A 12,164-nucleotide genomic window follows, 5' to 3' on the forward strand; every position below is an offset into this window, starting at 1 on the left:
TACATATATGCAGAAACAAACTAGTGTACTTTGTTGACAGCACAAAAATATTTATTCTTCAAAACGTGACAGACCTAGTATGATTATCAAAAATTTATCACAAAATAAAAAGATTCTATGTAATAATCCAACCAGGAGAAGTGGTAAGCATATTCCAACTGTGAAAATTCCAGTTTGTGTTCTGAATGTCTAAAAGCCTATGGGACACCATGTTGCTCACATCATTCTCATATGCCTATAATTACTTACGCTACTAAGCTATCTCTTCTGCAGCTAGGATCACATTCAATTTATATTTCATTCCGAAGGCATTTAGATTTTCGAAAAGAATCTGTGGCTTTGCTACATTTTTAGAACAAACTTCTGAGGAGGCTCCTCATTCTGCCCACACCCTGAGGAAATTTCTACCGTATAGTCCATCACTTACAGTTCATATTCTCTCTGCCCTACCCATGCATACTGTTCACCTAGGTACTGCATTTGTTTTAGCAGGCTCTAGTGTTGGTCTTGAAGCTGCTTTTGCTGTTCTTTCATTTGGGTTTACATAAAGCTCCAAAATTTCACACCTGAGAACAGCCACATCAGCATTACTTATTTTAATGTGCTGTTAGAGTTTGGTAACCTCTTGTGTTTAAGGGCTTTGCTTGGAGAACACTGAATTATTGTTAGGGCTGCAGAATGTTCCGAAACCGGAGGAAAAACCATGAGTATTCCAGACTAATTCGATTATGGTAATTTTTTCTGAAGAATTAAAACAATTTTCTCATCAAAATATTCCATTGCCATGGAGAAAATACCCCTAACTCTTTAAGTCCTTCATGAGCTCATTGGGAGAATCTGGTAGAACTGACATTTCTCAGCTCACCATAATTTCATCAGTAACATTTGCTGAGATGGAGCAACAGAGATTCGAATCCACATATTTTAGGAAACTCATATTTAATACTGAAAATCTTGTTTCACTAGCAGTAAAGATGTCTTCATGAGCAGGTAATTAATAGTTTTTTTGTTTGTTTCTGATTCTCTTCTTGCAAGTTGTGTTTTAAATTGTTACTGAAATATATTATACCTCTCTATTTACACAAATTCCTGATTCAACATTCTCTGGCAGACCAAGTTCATTCTTTCACAGATTAGGTAGAGCTAGCTAATTTAATCATAGGACATAAAGCTGAGGATGTTTTTAGTGGTTATGATGGGCAACTGCCATCAATGTTTGTTTTGAGGCAGCTGGTCTAGAGTCAGTGCTGGGGTTGAACACTACTGGGACTCCTGTTGCTAAACTAGAATAGGAGAGTGAGGGCAGCTGCTGAGCAGATTGCATGGTGGAAGAGAAGCCATTGTGAATGTGACTGCCATCTCCTTCTTCAACTATCCACTGCTTTGTTTCTCTATTGTCTTCAGGAAGGCCCATTTAAAAACATGTTTATTAATGTGTTATAACATAAAATTCACACATTATAAGAAAACAATTCTATATTATTTAGTAATCTTACAGAGTAATGAAACTTTTACCATCTTTAAGTAGTATATTTCTATCAGCACAAAAACACTCTTTAAGCCTATTTGTAGTCAGTCTTTTCTCCCACTCCTTGTATGCTTTTTGGATATTAACTTATCAGATACAGGGTTTCTAAACATTTCTCTCATTTCATAGGTTGGCTTTTCACTGATAGCCTGATCACAACCTTTACGTACAGAAGCTTTTTAGTTTGATACAGTCCCACTTGGGATTTTTGTTGCCTGTGCTTTTGATAGTATATTCAAAAAGACATTGCCAAGGCCGATATTAAGCAGTTTTTACTATGTTTTCTTCTAGGAGTTTCACAGTTTCAGGTCTCACATTTAAATCACTAATCAGTCTTGAGTTGATTTGCGTGATTGGTCTAAAAAGCCAGTTTCATTCTTTTGCATGTTTAGATAGCCAGTTTTCCCAGTGCCAGTTATTGAAGAGACTCTCATTGCCCTCACTGTGTATTCTCAGCACCTTTGACAGGTATCAGTTGACCATATATATGTGGGTTTTTTCTGGGCTCCCTATAATATTCCACTGAGGTATGAGTCTATTGATATACCAGTACTATATATATATATATATATATATATATATTTTTTTTTTTTTTTAACGTTAGCTTTCAATATAGTCTGAAGTCAGGAAGAGTGATTCCCCCTTCTTTGTTCCTTACTTTATTTTTTTCCAAAAATGCTGTGGCTTTTTTTTTTTTTTTTAATCCATTGCTTTGAGCCACAACTGTTCTACTTCACTGGGGAAAAAAATGCCATTGGAATTTTGATTAAGATTGCTTTAAATCTATACATGACTTTGAGTACTATGAACACTTTCACATTAATTCTTCCAAACCAAGAATAAGGATATCTTTCCATTTATTTGTACTTCTCCAATTTCTTTCATCGATGTCTTATAGTTTTCAGTTTACAGAACTTTTACCTCATTGGTTAAATTTATTATTAATTATTTCATTGTTTTTGATAATATCATAAATGGGGTTGTTTAACTTCTATTTTGAATACTTCGTCATTAATGTATAGAAACGTAACTGATTTTTGTACACTGCAACATTACTGAATTAATTTATTAATTCTAACAGCTTTTTGGTGGAGTGTTTAACATTTTCTATATATAAGATTACATCATCTGCAGACAGAGACTACGTTTTTTAAAATTTGTTTGCCTTTTCTTTCTTCACTTTTGTTTTCTGCTTGTATTTATTTTTCTTTGTTTCTCTTTCTGTCTTTTTCCTTCTCTTTCTCCTTCTTTTTCTTTCTTCCTTTCTTTTCTTTCTTTCCTTCCACCCTTTCCCTCTAGCTTTCTCTCTCTCTTCCTTCCTTTCTCCCTTACTCACCCCTCCCTCCTCCCCTTCCTTCCTTCCTTCCTTCCCTTCCTTATATCCTTCCTCCCTCCCTTCCTTCCTTCCTTCCATCCTTCCTTCCTTGTTTCTCTCTCTCTCTCTCTCTCTTTCTTTCTTTCTTTCTCTCTAATCAATGGATCTAGCTGGGACTTCCAATATCATCTTGAAGACAATTGGTAAACAGGGGTATCCTTGTTTTTTTCCTGATTTTAGAGAAAAAAAACCCAAAAAACTCTCAGCTTTTCACAATTATTATGATAGCTGTGTGTTGTCATATAGGAAGTTTATTACATTGAAGTACATTTCTTCTATACCTAATTTGTTGAGTATTTTTATTATGACAGATTATTAAAATTTGTCAAGTGCTTTTCTGAGTCCATTGAGATAATCATGTGATTTTACTCTTTTGTTAATGTGGTGTATCATGTTTATTGATTTCCGTATGAGAAACCATCCTTACATCCTATTATGTCTCACTTGATATGTTTGATCCATTTAATGTGCTATTAAATTCCATAACCTAGTATTTTGTTGACAATATTTGCATCTATGTTTATCAGAAACATTTTCTTTTCTTGTAGTGCAATATTAGACTATGCTTTCAGGGTAATACTAGCTCAAAAATCAGTTTGGAAGTGTTTCCTCCTCTTTAGTTCTTTCAAAAAAATTGAGAAGTATTGGCAGTAATTATGCTTTCAGAGTTCGGCAGAATTCATCCATGAAGCCATCAGGTCCTAGATCTTTCCTTATTGGGAAATTTATTTTTAGTGATTCCATCTCCTGATTCCATAATTTTCTATTCAGATTTTCCATTTCATTACAATTCAGTTTTGGTTGGTTGTATGTTTCTAATTTTTTTTTTCTAAGTTGTTCAATGTGTTTTTACATGATAGTTTTCAGTGGTATCACTCATGATACTTTCTATTTTTCTGGTATAGTTGTAACGTTTCCTCTTTCATTTATAATTTTGTTTCTTTAAATCCCTGGTAATTTTTCTTTTTGGTTAGTCTACCTAATATTCATCACCTTTATTTATTTTAAAAGAAAGACACAATTTTTTTGGATTTTCTTCTACTGTCTTTCCAGTCCCTATATCATTTACTTCTGATCTAATCTTTATATTCTTCCTTCTGCTAACTTTGGGCAGAGTTTGTTCTTTTTTCAGTCCCTTGAGGCCGTTTAGTCAAGGACGTGCTATACTTGAGACCTTTCTTTTCTCTTAATCAAGGAACCATTTGTTGAAGAGATTATCTATTCTGAATTGGGTATTCTTGGCTCTGTTTTCAAATATTAATTGATTGTATATACTGGTATTTAATACTGAGCATTTTATTCTGTTCCCTTGGTCGATATGTCTATTTTTCTGGCAGTACCATTCGGTATTTATGGCTTTGCAGTATAGTTTGGAATTGGCAATGTGATACCTCTAGCTTTGTTCTTTTTCCTCAGAATTGCTTTGGCTATTTGGGGTTACTTGTGTTTCCACACAAATTTTAGAATTGTTTCTGTTATTTCTGTGAAGAATGTCTTTGGTGTTTTGATGGGGTGTGAATCTGTACATGGCTTTGGGGAATATGGTCATGTTAATGATATTAATTCTTCCAATTTATAAACATGAGATGTTATCATTTGTTTGTGTCTTCAATTTCCTTCAGAAAAGTTTGGTAGATTTTTTTGTGCAGATATTTTGGTTCCTAAGCTTTTTCATAATATATTTTATGTCAAACATGCAAGATTGATAAGTAATTGGCAACAATCTACCTCATTTAAAGCATCTACTTGAATAAATCTCAGCTCCCTTATCTAGGAAAGGATACTGTATCGCACTATTGTTGCAGAAGCATAGATTTAATTGCATCATTATTTTGAAAAACAGATATTGAAATTGATGTGGTTTAAAGCCACCAAGGAACTGACCTTTTTCTAGTTATTGTATTGTTATAGTGTAAATATTAAAACAAATAAGAGGTTTCTTGACAAATCAGTCCATCTCACTGGTGTGCCGTGAGAACTTCAAAACTTTGTTGTCATCATATAAATGAACTAAATCACACATTGAAAGGGAAAATGCACAATTTTATGTTAAGGTGACACCAGCAGTTCACTTCTTTTCATTAGTCGTCTGGAAGGATGTTTCTCAGAGTAATTCAGTGTCTTTAGCACTTGAAGCTTCTGATCTACTCGTCCTGAAGACCAGCTGCTGCTAAAGTAATGTTAGCCTAAAAATGATGAAGCATTTTTGATGAAAATACCTTCATGTTAAGGGGGAAATGCTGTTAACCTACTCAAGACATGCATCTGTGATGTTGATAGCCTTGTTTTAGATTTTATAGTTGTTTTGGTTTTCTAGGGAGAAATGGCACAATGCATATTGCATTGTATACATTTATCACTGATTTACTTAATGTTAACATATAGATAAACACTAAGTGGTAATACTTGGAAAGAAGCACTTATACCATAAGTCTTAGGAAATAATGCTTGTAATAAACTTAACTATGTTACATATCAACAGGCAAAATATAGAATGTTACATAGTGTAATATGGTATGATGTGATTAAATTATATTTCCTGCTGTTAAAAAAAGTTTATTCCTCAGTATTTTACTGTTTGGATGCTATTGTGAATTGGTTAGTTTATTTAATTTCTTTTTGCTATTCTTCACCATTGGTGTAAAGAAATGCAATGATTCCTGTAGGTTGATTTTGGATCCAGCAACTTTACTAAAATTGTTGATTAATGTCAACAATTTTTTGACTGACTGGGATTTTCTATACATAGGATTATGTCACCAGCAAAAATTGACAACTTCACTTCCTTTTTTCCAATTTGGATGCATTTTATTTCTTTGTTTTGCCTAACTGCTCTAGCTAGAACCTACAGTACTCTATAAATAGGAGGGGTGAGGGACTTCCCTGGTGGCGCAGTGGTTAAGAATCCGCCTGCCAATTCAGGGAACACAGGTTCAAGCCCTGGTCCGGGAAGATCCCACATGCCATGGAGCAACTAAGCCTATGCACCACACCTACCGCACCTGTGCTTTAGAGCCTGCGAGCCACAACTACTGAAGCCTGCATGCCTGGAGCCCGTGCTACCCAACAACGAGAAGCACACCCACGCAACAAAGAGTAGCACCCGCTCGCTGCAACTAGAAAAAGGCCGCCTGCAGCAACAAAGACCCAACACAGCCAAATAAATTAAATAAATAAGTAAATAAATAAATAGGAGTGGTGAAAATGGGCAGCCTTGCCTTGTTTCTGACCTTAGAAGAAACATTTTCAGTTTTCCTCTATTTAGCATAATGCTAAATGTGGGTTCATTCTAAAAGGCCTTTCTTATATTGAAGTATATTTCTTTTATTCCCCATCTAGCAAGGGTTTTATCATGAAAGAATATTGTATTTTGTCAAATGCTTTTCTGCCTCTGTTAAGATGATTATGTGGTTTTTTAGCTTTCATTTTATTGGTATGATGCATTACATGTATTGATTTATGTATGTTGAACTGTCTTTGCATCCTACGGATAAATCTCATTTGGTCATGGTGTATAATTCTTTTGATGTGTTCTTGAATTCAGTTTGCTTATATTCTGCTGAGAACTTTTGCATCTATATTTATTAGGAATATTGATCTATAATTTTCTTTTTATGGTATTCTTACCTGGTTTTTGTATGAAAGTAATGCTGGCTTCGTAAGATGAATTTGGAAGTATTCCCTCCTCTTTGATGTTTTAGAAAAGTGTGAGAATTGGTGAAATTCTTCTTTAAGTGTGTGGTAGAATTCTCTAGTGAAGACATCTGGCCTGGAGTTTTACCTGCTGGTAGGTTTTTGATTACTAACTCGAACTCTTTATTCATTACTGCTTTGTTCAGATTTTCTATTTCTTCTGGACTCAGTCTTTGTAGGTTGTGTGTTTCTAGAAATACATCTATTTCTTCTAGGTTATGTAATTTATTTGCATATAATTGTTTATAGTAGTCTTATGATTCTATGTATTTGTGTAGCATCAGTTGTGATGTCTTCTCTTTTATTTCTAATTTTATTTAATTGAATCTCTCTTTTTTCTTCTCTAAATAACGAATTGTCCATTTTGTTTATATTTTCAAAGAAAAAGCTATTAGTTTTGTTGATCCTTTCTACTGATTTTTCTGAACTTTATTTCATTTATTTCCTTCCCTCTGCTAATTTTGGGCTTAACTTGTTCTTTTCTTTTTCTAGTTCCCTGAGGTGTTAACTTAAACTGTTCATTTAAGATTTTAAGATCTTTCTATTTTCTTAATATATGGTATATATTGTTGCTATAAATTTTTCTCTTAGAACTGCCTTAACTGCAACCCACACTATTCGATATGCTGTATTTGCATTTTTATTTGTTTTGAGTTACATTTTTATTCCCCTTTTGATTTCTTCTTTGCCTTATGGTTCTTTAGTAATGTGCTGTTTGGTGTCCACATATTTTAAGATATTCTCACTTTCCTCTTTGTCAACTTCTAGTTTCATAACATATTGGTCAGAAAAGATAATTGGTATGATTTCAATCTTTTAAAAATTTCAGGTTTTTGTTTTGTGGCCTCTTATATAATCTATCCTGGAGAATGTTACATGTGTACTTGAGAAGACTGTATATTCAGCTGCTGTTGGATAGATTGTTCTTAAAACGTCTATTAAGTTTGTTTGTTCTAAGCGTGGTTCGGTTCCAATGTTTTCTTGTTGATTTACTGTCTGGATTGTCTATTGTTGATAGTGGTGTATTGTGTTTTCTACAAGTATTGTATTGTTGCCTATTTCTCCCTTCAGATCTATTGTTATTTGCTTAGTATATTTTAGTGCTCAGGTGCTGGGAGTGTATATCTGTACAGTTTTTATGTCTTCTTGTAGTACTAACACCTTTATTATTATATGATAATCTTTTTTGTCTCTTGCTACCCTCAAGCCAAAGATGGCTTGAAGTCTATTTTTCTGATATAAGTATGGCTACACCACCTTCTTTTGGTTTTCATTTGGTTGGAATATCATCTTCCAGTCTTTCACTTTTGAGCCTGTATGTGTCTTTAGAGCTGAAATAAGTCTCCTTTAGGCAGCATATAGTTGGATCTTGTTTTTGTTGTTGTTGTTTTTATCGATCCAACACTCTTTTGAATGGTGAGTTCAATCTATTAACATTTAGAATAGTTACTGATACATAAAAATTTACTACTCTTAAAAAGATTTACTGTTGTCTAATTCTGTCTTTTTGGTTCAGCTCGAACAACTCTTTTCAACATTTCTTGTAAGGCCTCTCTAGTGATGGTAAATTTCCTCAGCTTTTTTTTTTTTTAGGTCTGAAGGATAACTTTGCCAAATAAAATATATTCTTGGCTGGCATTTTTATCTTTTAATATTTTGAATATCTCATTCCACCCTCTCCTGGCCTGTAGAGTCTCTGCTGAAAAATCTGTCTTATTTTTATGATCGACTTTTGACAGTTTTCATACTATGCATCTTGGAGAACGTTTGTTTTCATAGAGATAATAAAGTTTCTATTAGCATTGTGGACTTTTATACCCAGTTTCTTCCCTAGGTTTGGGGAGTTCTTGGCTATTATTTCTTTAAATAAACTCTCTCCTCCTTTTTTCCTCTCTTCTTCTTCTGGTATACCCACTAATATTATGCTGGCTCTCCTAATGGGGTCTGATAGTTTTCGAGGCTTTCTTCAATTTTAAAAAAACTTAGTTCCCTTTCCTCTTCCACCTGAATTATTTCTATATTTATATCCTCTCTCACTTATTCTCTCTTTTCTATCTGATATGCTCCATTTCCTATACTATATAATGCATTCCCCATCTCATTCATTGAGTTCTGCAGCTCCAGAATTTGGTCAGTCCTTTTTTACAATTTCAATGGGCTTGTTAAAGTACTCCTTCTGTTCATCATTTTTATTTCTGATACCACTGTGTTGTCTTTCTGAGTTTTGTTGTAGCTCACTGAATTTTTTTCCTAACAGGTCTTTTGCTTTCTTTATCAGTTAGATCACAATATTCTGTGTCTTTGGGTTTGGTTGCTGGAAAACCATCATTTTGTGCTACAATATATTGTAATTCTTTATATTTTTGGATGCCATGTGTCACTGCCACATTTGCATTTGAGGTGGTGAACACCGTTCTTATTTAAGCAAAGTTTCATTTAATTTTATTTTACCAACAGATTGGTAATTAGGATTTTTCCTTTTCTTTTCCAGAAGGTGGTGTTATAGCACAAGTTTTTGGTTTCTCTTATCAGAGCTGATTCGCCACTGACTGATATCTGTCTCTCTGTTGTTCACACACACACACACACACACACACACACACACACACGTACGCACATGGTGGAGAAAAAAGGGGTGGCATCATAGTTGGGGGAGGTGTGTGCTTAGAACATGGGACTTTGGGTGTGCCCAAGGCTTTGTAGGGGGATCCTCAAGTGCGGGACTTCCAGAGGTCTGCAGGTGGTCCTTGTAGGAGAATCCCTGAGCTGACAGCAGGGGACACTTTAACTTTGTTTCCTTTGTCTGCTTACTTCCCTTTCCTTTCCCACCCCCAAGTTATCACAGTTCCTTCTCAAGGAGAGCAACAGGTCCCTCCAGCTGTGATATGTGCAGCTGGATGACCCACATTCAACACCTACACTCTCCACTTCCTCTGCCAGAAAGAAAGACGGTGCTGGCCTGCTGCTGGACCTGTTTTCACCTCTCTGCTGCCACTGTCTCAGCCACTGTCAGCTCTGCCACCATTCCCCTCACTGCACAGCTACCTCTGAGGATTAATCCACAGACTTGAAGAAACACAGGTCTCTTGGGTGTCCTGGTATGTTGTGCAGATGTACTCTTTTTCAGTTATGGATGTGTAATTAGTTGTAAATCAAAGGGGAGAGAAAAAGGAATGACTCATGCCACATGATTCTGATATGTATTATATATAATATTTTTCCACTCATCTGTTGATGAGTCCTTTGAGTATATATTCAGAAATGGAATTTCTGGATCATATGGTAGGTATATTTTTAATTTTTTAAGGAACTTACGTATTGTTTCCCATACTGACTGAACAAATCTGTACTGCAAACAACAGTGCCCAGTTGTTCCCTTTTTCGCATTTTGTCACATCCTGACCAATGCTTGTTAGCTCATGTCTTCTCGCTGATAGCCATTCTGAGAGGTGTGACGTGGTATCTCATTGTGGTTTTGATTTGCATTTTTCTGATTATTTGTGATCCTGGGCATCTTTTCATGCACCTATTGGCCATTTGCATAGCTCCTTTGGAAAAAATGTTTGTTTATTTTCCCTGCCCATTTTATATTTTTATTTAACTTTTGAATAGGTAGTATATTCACGTGGGTCAAAAGACTATATAATAAAAGTTCCCACCCAGTTCCCTGCCAACAGTTTATCTTTTACAGGCAATTAATTTGATGAATCGTCTATGAATTTTTACAAGACTCTTTTATGCATTTACAAGCAAATACACAATGCTCTGCAATTTAATTTTCACACAAACACACAGAGAGCTTTCTCGTTCTTTTTTATGGCTTTGTAGTATTCCATTGTATAGATGTGACATAACTGATGGATATATAAGTTGATTATAACTGTACAGTAAAAAACACTGTGTGTAAGTTGTATCACATAGCTGTGACTATATCTGCAGCATAAATTCCTAGGAGTAAAATTGCTGGATCAAATGATATCTGTACATTTGTAAATGAGTATAACCTTTTGAGGAGGAATTTTGGAGATAGCTTTAAAATTTTGAAATGTTATGCCTTGGGACCCAGATCCTATCCTGCAGAAGTACTTTTTTTTAAATTGGGGTATAGTTGTTTTACGATGTTGTGTTAGTTTCTACTGTACCGTGAAGTGGAGTTCCCTGTGCTACACAGCAGGTTCTCATTAGTTATCTATTTTATACATACTAGTGTATATACGTCATTTGGGAGATTAGGATTGACATACATCCTCTGTCTATTTTTATTTTGATTTTATTATTGTTTTTTGAATTTTATTTATTTTTTTATACAGCAGGTTCTTATTAGTTATCTATTTTATACATATTAGTGTATGTGTGTCAATCCCAATCGCCCAATTCATCTCACCACCACCACCCCAACCCCCCGCCACTTTCTCCCCTTGGTGTCCATACATTTGTTCTCTATTCCTCTGCCCATTTTTTAATGTGGTTGTTGTTGTTGTTGTCATTAAGCTGAGTTGTTGTTGTTTTTTTTTTAATCTACTTTGGATAAAATGACACCTCATTTGATATATGGCTTGCAAAAAATTTCCTCCCATCAGTAGATCGCATTCCATTTTTAATTGTTTCTTTTGTTGTGCAGTTTTTAAGTTTAATATAGTCCCGTTTCTTGATTTTTGCTTGTTTTGTATTTCCATTTGGTGTCACATCCAAATAATCATTGCTAAGATCAGTGTCAAGGAACTTCTTTCATAAAGTTTCTTTAAGGACTTTTATGGTGTCAGGTCTTAAATGTAAGTCTTTAATACATTTTATGTTAATATTTGTGAGCGATGTAGGATGGGGTCTAATTGTATTGTTCTGCATGTGTTTATCCAGTTTTTTCAATATTGTTAAAGACACAGTCTTTTTCTCATGGGTTATTGGCTCCCTTGTTGCATGTTAATTGACCGTATATTCAGGGGATTAATTCTGGACTCTTGAGTCTGTTCCATTGGTTTATCTCTCTATTTTTATGGCAGTACCATACTGTTTTTATTACTGTAGTAGTTTGAAATCAGAAAGTGTGATACTTCCGGCTTTGTCTTTTTCATTGCAATTGTTTTTGCCATTTGGGGTCTTTAGTGGTTCCATACAAATTTTAGGATTTTTTTTCTTATTTTTTGAAGAATGCCTTTGTTATTTTGGTGGAGAGTCCTTTCAATCTGTGATTGGCTTTCGGTGGAATGGACATTTTAACAATATTAATTCTTCTAATTCATGAACACAGCATATCTTTTTATTGTGTCTTCTATGATTACTTTCAACAATGTCTTTAGTTTTCACTGTACAGGTCTTATATTTTCTTTATTAAATTTATGGCTAAACATTTTATTTTTTTGTGCTACTATAATGGAATAGGTTGCTTTATTTCTTATTCAGACATTTCATCGTTAGTGTATAAAATGCAAACTGATTTCTCATGTGAAATTTATATCCTTCAACTTAATTGAAATCATTAAGTTCCAACAGGTTTGGTTTTTTTTAACATCTTTATTGGAGTAAAACTGCTTTACAATGGTGTGTTAGTTTCTGCTTTATAACAAAGTG

The 12,164-nt window shown here is 34.4% G+C and overlaps 1 pseudogene; it reads right to left on the reverse strand.

The window, feature by feature from the left end:
• Positions 1 to 423: 423 nt before the first annotated feature.
• LOC137757669 (F-box only protein 28 pseudogene) lies at positions 424 to 9,983 on the reverse strand (annotated as a pseudogene).
• Positions 9,984 to 12,164: the final 2,181 nt, after the last annotated feature.

Source organism: Eschrichtius robustus (assembly GCF_028021215.1).
Source record: "Eschrichtius robustus isolate mEscRob2 chromosome Y unlocalized genomic scaffold, mEscRob2.pri SUPER_Y_unloc_1, whole genome shotgun sequence".
NCBI lineage: Eukaryota > Metazoa > Chordata > Mammalia > Artiodactyla > Eschrichtiidae > Eschrichtius > Eschrichtius robustus.